The sequence below is a fragment of the Calliphora vicina genome, chromosome 4 (genome assembly GCF_958450345.1).
Source record: "Calliphora vicina chromosome 4, idCalVici1.1, whole genome shotgun sequence".
In the NCBI taxonomy this organism is placed as follows: Eukaryota; Metazoa; Arthropoda; class Insecta; order Diptera; family Calliphoridae; genus Calliphora; species Calliphora vicina.
The window spans coordinates 16953414-16961890 of record NC_088783.1 but is presented as its reverse complement, the minus strand read 5'-3'; positions in this window follow the sequence as shown (position 1 = coordinate 16961890).

The following is an 8477-nucleotide window of genomic DNA, read 5'->3' as shown; positions in this document are numbered from 1 at the left end:
ATGTTGATGATCAGACCCTCTTTCAGTTCGTCGGAAAGTTCATTATCATCCCAAAGTCTTTGCACCACATTCTGAAGCAGGAAGGCACTTGTTTGAGGGTTTGCTTTTAGAGCTCTGGATTGATGTTGTCAAGTCCTGGAGCGTTGTGGTGTTTAAGGGCGCAAATAGCGTTTGCTATTTCGGTTATAGTGGCGGAGGTTGTAGGTATATCATCCCTTTCGATGTGCCGAGTGTAACTGCACTGGGTTGGGTTATGTGCACGCCCATTGATAACATGTTGGAGTAGTGGTGTATTCAGATATCGAACTGGCTGTTTTTTGAGGTGATGAGAAATGGGTACTGCAACAGAATGGAATAATTAACAAACAACTGTATTTTTATCATCGAAAGATAGAAATAAACAATAGTATTTTTCATTAAATCTATTAGATACTATTTTTGTTTTCTGCATTACCCCTCTTGGGATAATATGGCTTCCACAAAGCATCTTCATCTTATACGAGTTCTTGCAGTTGTTTTCACGTTTTCCCATTTAAGATTGCACTGTCCTAGTTCTTGGAGTATCGTGCGTTCCCATGTATTCTTCGGCCGACTACTTTTTCTTGATCCTTGAAGTTGCCACTCTATCGCCATTCTTGTTATACTTCCTGATAGTATGGTTCTTTCTTTCTGATAGTATGGTTCATCTGGATATTTGTGAGCTTCTCCATACTCGTTGTAGTCTTCCGAATGCCGTTCTTGCTTTATTGAGTTTGTTATTTACGTCTGTTTCAGCGCCGCGATTCGTTGGCACTGTACTGCCTAGATAGCAGAAGCTTTCTACGTATTCAACTGGTGGGTCTTGTAGCATGATGTTATCGATGTTAATGTTGTTAATTCTTATAGATTTGGTTTTCTTGATATTTATCTAAAGTCTAACATTGGGTGCTAATCTTTTCAAATCTTCTACTGTTGGTTGCATGTTGGAGATCTTGTGCGAGAGTAGAAAAATATCATTGCCATACTCCAGAACCTCATGAGAGACTCCAATGTGATTATTCATTTCTCTGAACATACTTCGCTCATGATGTCTTCCAGCACTACAGTGAATAGTGGGGGTAATAGGGGGCATTCTTGTTTTACTCCAGCGTTTGTGGGAAATGGTTGACTTATATTCCCGTTGTCGAAAATGTTTCGTTTCGAATCGAAATACTTAATAACCCCCCTGACCGTGACCATAGTTGTTAGCGACCGGGGGTTTAACCTCCCTATATGTCACGAAAGATTCAGGGAATCTACAAACCAATGCTGGAGTAGTAGAACGGCTAGTTGATTAAATTTGGATGCAAAATACTACTTGAATTGGTTAGGAGAAGTCTTGGGACTTTAGTTGGAGCGATCATTAGCCGAAGAACTCCCGGAATATGCGGAATATGAAACCGTAATATTCCATGATGACAACGATCGGCCATATGTTGCAATAGCTGTTAAAAAGTATTTAGAAGATTTGCCTCAGACCATGTCCCGTCCGACTACTATTTCTTTCGATCGATGCTGAAAGCTCTATCTGGGATATGCTTCACTTTGAAACAGAATATCCGATATTGCTTTGATTCGCATTTTTCTTCGCATTTTTAAGCCATACACTCAATAACTAAATATCAGGAAATATATATGAGGAGAGTATAATGAGATTGCTGATCGTAAACGGCCGTCGAAGGATACTATATAATTAGATTTATTTCTAAAATAGAGCCACAGGCTTAATTCTTCTTATCACGCATTGCTCAACATAATCCAAAAGATCCAATTTAATTTGGTGCGCCCATTTCTAATTATTCAGTAGGGGCGGCATAATTTCTTAGCCTTATGCAGAACTCCCGAATTTGTTAGAACAATAGCACCAAACTTTTTAAAAATTCCACTCTTAGAGAGATAAATGGTTAATAAAAACACAAAACAAGCTTTCTTGCCAGTGAAGTTACAGAATGTAGGAGATGCGAACGCATAATAGTCGCTCTGCTAAACCTTAACGAAACATAGGAAGATATTCGGTAGATATTTATCATGAACAACTAGTCTGGATACGTAAACCAACTCTTGGTCACTGAAAATCCGTCCTCTCAAATTGACCTTCATTTACGCCGAAGATGTTATCAGGCCTTATTTTGTCGAGATCGCCGTGGGCAACATATTTTCGGTGATTAGTGAGCGATACAGAAACATGATCAACGACTGGAGACGGCGTTGATAGTACTTGACACTATCAGCTACCCAGTAGGAAAAATCGTAGTAGACGACATTGTCTTTGACGATTTATGTAAGACAAGTCTTATATCAAAGACAATTGATGACAAGATGAGCGACAATATCTTGAATATTGACGAAAAGTTGAGCGACATTGTCTTGAACGAAGAATATTCATTGTCGTGCCCCAATCGTTGAGGATGTATTGAAGACGTGCCAAAACCTATTAATTGTAATTTATATAGGAGCATAATTTGAGGGAAATTTTTATGTTTATAATAAACTTTGATAACTTTTATCGCACACTGTTTGTAACAAAAAAGCCTGCTGTCAGCGCAGCAGGTCTTCTCATACACTTTTTTTGTCCGGTTGAACCAGTCTTTAACATCTTTTCATTGTGATTTTTTTTTCTTGTTTTAATGTTTTGTTTTTACTTTTATCATTTGCTGTAGTCGTTGTTTTGACTCATAGTTGGATGTTGTGGTGTGATGTACAAATCTTACTACAACAACTATTACGGACCTCTAAGACTGGTTTATTACTCCTATTATTCGCGAGATCATTAAGGTGCATGTGTTTGTTGTGTCAGTCAGTCAGTCAGTACTCATACAAGTGCGATCGACTATTTATAGTTGTTTTGACGTTTGAAATGAAAAGTGATAAACCCACAAAATAATAACAAAACAAGAAAGAACCTAAATGTTTTAAAAAAATGTATGTCAAATCAACAATTGCTTAGATACATATACACAGGCTCTCAAATTCATATCTGTGTAGATACATTTTCAAATGAAATCGAAAGCTTTTTTTTAGAGGAGATTAGTTATTTTTTTCGTTTGTAAAGAAATATTCAAATATTGGTTAATTTATAATGCAACATTGCATTTATGTATGTTATTGCAAATTAGTTTGTAAATAATAGTTAACAATTAGTTGTGAAATATTGTATTAATATTCAAAAGGAATTGATGAATTTATAGCTATTAACGATTTATAAAACAATGATTTTGGATGAATTTTAATTAGGGTAACTAATCGGGAGAAAATTTAATTATAAGATTTCTTTTAAAAACTACTGTATTATTTCTACATATGTATAGGCTAAGTGAAATCATGAACCGATTTTACCCAAATTTAATACCTACACAAGAGTCACCCCTATCGCGAATCAATATTTCACATGAAATATGTTCCCATTTCTCGTTGACCAACTTTATTCACGTGAAAAAATTCCTCATGTTGTGAAGTTTTTAGACGGAATTTTGTAAACAATAAGCAGCTGTTACGAACCAAATCAACTATTGTGAATGGAAAGTTCATAGGAATAACACGATAGCAATTCTCCCTTCGATGGATATTTCATGGAAACAAAATTTCACATGTTATTGCCGATAGGGGTGAATATTTGTGGAAAATTTCAGTCAGCTAGATTCTTTCGTTTGAGCCCTATTGTGTTTGCAACAGACAGCTAGATCGTTTGGTAAAACGTGGGGGTTAAAACCAAAGATGACTTACTGGTATTTTATTACAGTGATAAGGCCAATAACATATGCCGCCTTGGTATTGTTTTATAAAGTGGAACAGATGACTGCGAGATCATTACTTGATAAGGTCTATCGCCTCATCTGTATTTCTATTAACCTGCCCATGCTCTGGTTGCAATCCTACACATCCCACCTTCTCATATATTGATAATGGAGGAAGCCTATAGTAGTGCATCCCCTGTAATGCCGGGTGATCTGTTTGGACACATTCCTATTCTAGGAATCTTTGGGAATGATCCTAACATTGCTGTATCAGTACTTGGAGTTACACAAGAAGTTTTGGGTTCTTAAGCTTGAAAGGTGGCAGGACAAAATGCCGGTCAAGTGTGGTTTATCGATGGTTCCAAACTGGCTAATGGTGATTCTAGGGCTGGTATTAATGGGCCCAATTTTCAAAGAGATATCTCAATGGGTACATTTCCATCAATATCTCAGGCGGAGATTTACGCCATCCTTATATGCTCCAATGAATGTTTAAGGAGGAGATTAAGGAGCACTAGGATATTTGTTATGACGAATAGCCAGGCTGCTCTTAGAGCCTTACGCACAATAAATTCACCTTGTGCTGGGCACCTGGCCATGAAGGCCACGCTGGTAATGTACGTGCTGATTATAGGGGTGATCGACACTCGTTCATAGGTGTTGAACCGTTCTTTGGCATGCCACGTGGATACACTATGGAACGAATTCGTTGAATAGGAATTTGCCCAATTTTAGGACAATTTACCAGGACATAGACAGCCCAAACGGTTCATTACTCTGTCCAAACGTAAATCTCAATTGTTGCTACAGCTCGGAAAGTATGAATTGTGAATACTTACTGGATTATTTAGCGGACACTGTGGTTTTAGGTATCACCAATTTAATTTAGATAATGTTGAGAGTGAACCGTGAACCGTAGGTTTTGTAAACTTCATGCTCAAAAGATCCTATGGGTAATAGTGCGTAAATCCTTGCTAATAATAAGATCTCAGAATTTCATAAGGACCCAGAATAAACAGCCAGAATCAGAATTTACTATACGACATGCATTTTCATCTATGAAGCTAAATATTTTAATTAGAGAAAGAAATAAACATAAAATTAAATTTAGAGTTTAATCTTTTATTATTTTAAAAAAAACTTTGAAAATTAAAATTTATGGGTAAAAGAAAGAAGTACGTACCTAAAAACAACAGTAAAAAAAATTAGTATACAGTTGATGGATAACGCTCTATTTTATATTACCAAAAACCGAAAATAAAAAGTTATTGTTATGTTATTCCTCCATTCAGCTTAATTACAGCCTCTTGACGCCTTTTCATGGACTTAACAGGATGTTCAGTTACATATTTAGTAATTTCCCTCTTCCTTTAATGATTCATTTTCCAATATTCCGCTCTAAAATTTCCCACAGGTTCTCTATTGGCTTAAGGTCTGGATATTGCGGAGGTGAATTTAACTGCTAAGGCATGTTATACAATAGCCACCTCTTGAAAAAGGGGTGGCGGTGTGATTTAGGTCATTGTCTTGCAGTTAGAAGAATTCTCTTTTGAAACGAATTGCGTATTTTTTTCCAGATTTTACTTAGTCGGACCTCTTAAATCGTTTAACAAATGTATATAAACATTCAGGCCTGTCACACATTTTGTTCGGATTGGTTTCAATTCCGATTGATTTCGTTTTAGGTTCTTTAGATTCCGTGAATATTCTGAGTAATTTTTTTGTTTGAGTTTTTTTCTAGTTTCCGCTCTATGTTCTCTATGATTCTGTATTTCTGATTTTAATTTGACATCGTTTTTTATGTTAAAACAAAAGTAAAGTTTTTGATTAAAAATTTTAGATAAACAAATACATAATTACAAAGAAATATCAATTCCACGAAAGAAATTTTCGTTTTACTTTTTCTGAAGAAGCAAAATACGGAATTAATTCCACTTTCGATCGGAATGAAATTCTGTGACAGGCCTGATTATTAAGTTTTGATCGATTATTTAAAATATTTTACTAGTTTTTGGCAAAGTATACCAAGTAGTCCGACTCTCAATTTTTTAAAATTACTCTCTCACATATACGGGTGCCGTGTGAGTTCAGAGAAATGTTAACCAATGAAATTTCTTGAAATTTTAACTTTTAAATTTTGATAAAAATAACGTTTTTTACACATTATTACACTAACACATGTTATTCTTTATTGTTTTAAAACACTTTTTGCACATTTTCATTGTTAAAACGTTTCTATTTTGCACAAATCAAGAAAAAATATTTTTGGAATTTCTGACATGTAATTTTTTGTTATTGTAGAATTTAAATTATAGGACAGAGTTCCAATTTTTGGTATTGAAAATTCATACAAATTAAAATTTAAAACATTTTTATAGAACTCTGTTGCCTGGAGAAAATTTAAAAGGTACCAACACATGTGTAATTTTGATACTAACACATGTATAGAGTTAGGTACTTTTTCACTAATACATGCTTATAGTTAGGTACTGCTGTCAAAGAGTTGGACTACTTGTTATACTTTGGTTTTTGGCATGATTTCCCGTGAAGGGAAAAAGTAATTTTTTGTTATTGTAGAATTTAAACTATAGGACAGAGTTACAACTTTTGGTATTGAAAATTCATACAAATTCAAATGTAGAACATATTTATAAAACTCTGTTGCTTGTAGAAAATTTAAAAGTTACCAACACATGTGTAATTTTGTTACTCACACATGTTTAGAGTTAGGTACTTTTTTACTAACACATGTATAGAGTTAGGTACTGTTGTCAAAGAGTTGGACTACTTGTTATACTTTGGTTTTTAACATAGAGAATAGACATAGAGCGGAAACTCTCCTGTCAATGACCTAACTCAGGTGTCAGAAACCTAAGTGTTGAGAATGTATTAGTAGAAAAAACTATGTGAAAACAACACTCACTCGTATGTGCGATTATTTTGAGAAATTTTTTTGTTTGAGTTTTTTTCTAGTTTCCGCTCTATGTTTCTCTATGGTTTTTATTACAAATACAACTGAGTTAGGTCTTTGACAGGAGAGTTTCCGATCTAGGTGTATTAATCTACATATTAGTTACCTTAATATAGACAATATGGATATCTAATTATAGATATTTCAAAGACCATTGCAACGATGTTTATAAGGCTATAGTAAGTTGGACCTACAATGGGTCAAAATCGGGAAAAATATTTTTTGACCCAAATTTTTTTTTCTTCAAACAATTTTTTTTGTCATAAATTTTTTTTCCAAAAAAAATGAAACTCATGTTTTTATTAATTTTTCACTTTTTATTTATAGTACATTCATTAATTTATAGTTTAAAAATCTTCAAATACAATTTGAATTTAGTTAAAAACAGTTTAATTTTACAGAAAACCAAAAGAGAACGAAAAAAACTTTTAAAATTTTTTAAATAAAAAATTATAAATTCATTAAAATACACAATACAACACAGAGAAATAAAGATAACACAAAATATTATGCTCCATATTCATAAAGAATTTAAAATTTTTTTTAAATTAACCTTTGATAAATTTCAAAAATTGTTTATGAATATGATAATTGCTATTAAAAGTAAAACAAAATTAAGAAAATACAAAATGAATCCTTAAAACTTTAATGAGAAAAAAAAACTTATTTCAAAACATTATTGTTTATATAGGCAAAAGAAAAAATAGATAATCACATAATTGAAGAAATCAAAGTAAACTAACAAGGACATGGAAAACTAAATTATTTCGAAATATTGAAAACTAAATTTCCTATGTACAATTATGTTATCAAACTGTTGAACTTGGTTTTAAGTTACATATTTTAAATACACAATTAAGAGAAAATTGTTAACAGTTCTTTATAAAGTTTTGAAATACATATTAAAAACGTTTAATTATATTACAGGAATATCTACAATAATTATTTATATTATATACTATATTAAAACAATTTTATAGTAAGAAAGTGCTAAATAATTGCAATTGGTGGTAATCAAAAAAAAAAGTGCCAACAAAAAAATAATGATTTCAGATTATTGTTTTCAAAAGGTTTCAAATCTGTATTTTTTAAAGGCTAAACAGACACTGGGGCAATGACAATGACATTATGAGTTATAGCATTGATAAGGAGACGTTATATTTCACCTGTCTCTATCTCAAATTTTATCACAATGATGAAGAGAGGGTACAACATTTTACCTCAGCGCTGTGCAAAGAATGGGCCTGGGCCGAATTACCGCATTTGATAACGAGTAAATTTGATCAAAATTTTAATAATAAAGCTCTAAAGCCAAAAAACTTAGATATTAAAACCTGACATACAGCTTAAGAATTTAATTGAATTTGTTGCTGTATAAACAAATCTTTACATAAATCAATTTCTAAATAATAAAATTGTTTTTAACATGATGATAAATATAAAAGGCAAACTATTTTTCTAAATCCCTTAAGATATGCAATTATTTGTAAACTTTTCTTAAAGCAAATACAGCTAAATTATAAATGTGTTTTAAATTTATTAAATTTTCTGAAATTTTATATGTTTAAACTAGTGGTCGTCACAAACAGAACATAAGACATCAGTAAATATATTTTCTGATGGAGTTATTTGATCCACAATCTCAAATTTCTTTCCTTATGATCATTTTAACGAAATAATTGCTATAAGTGCCGACCACTGCTTTTGTTCATTTGTAAAATTTTCCAATGTCCTTGCTTAATAGTTTACACAGT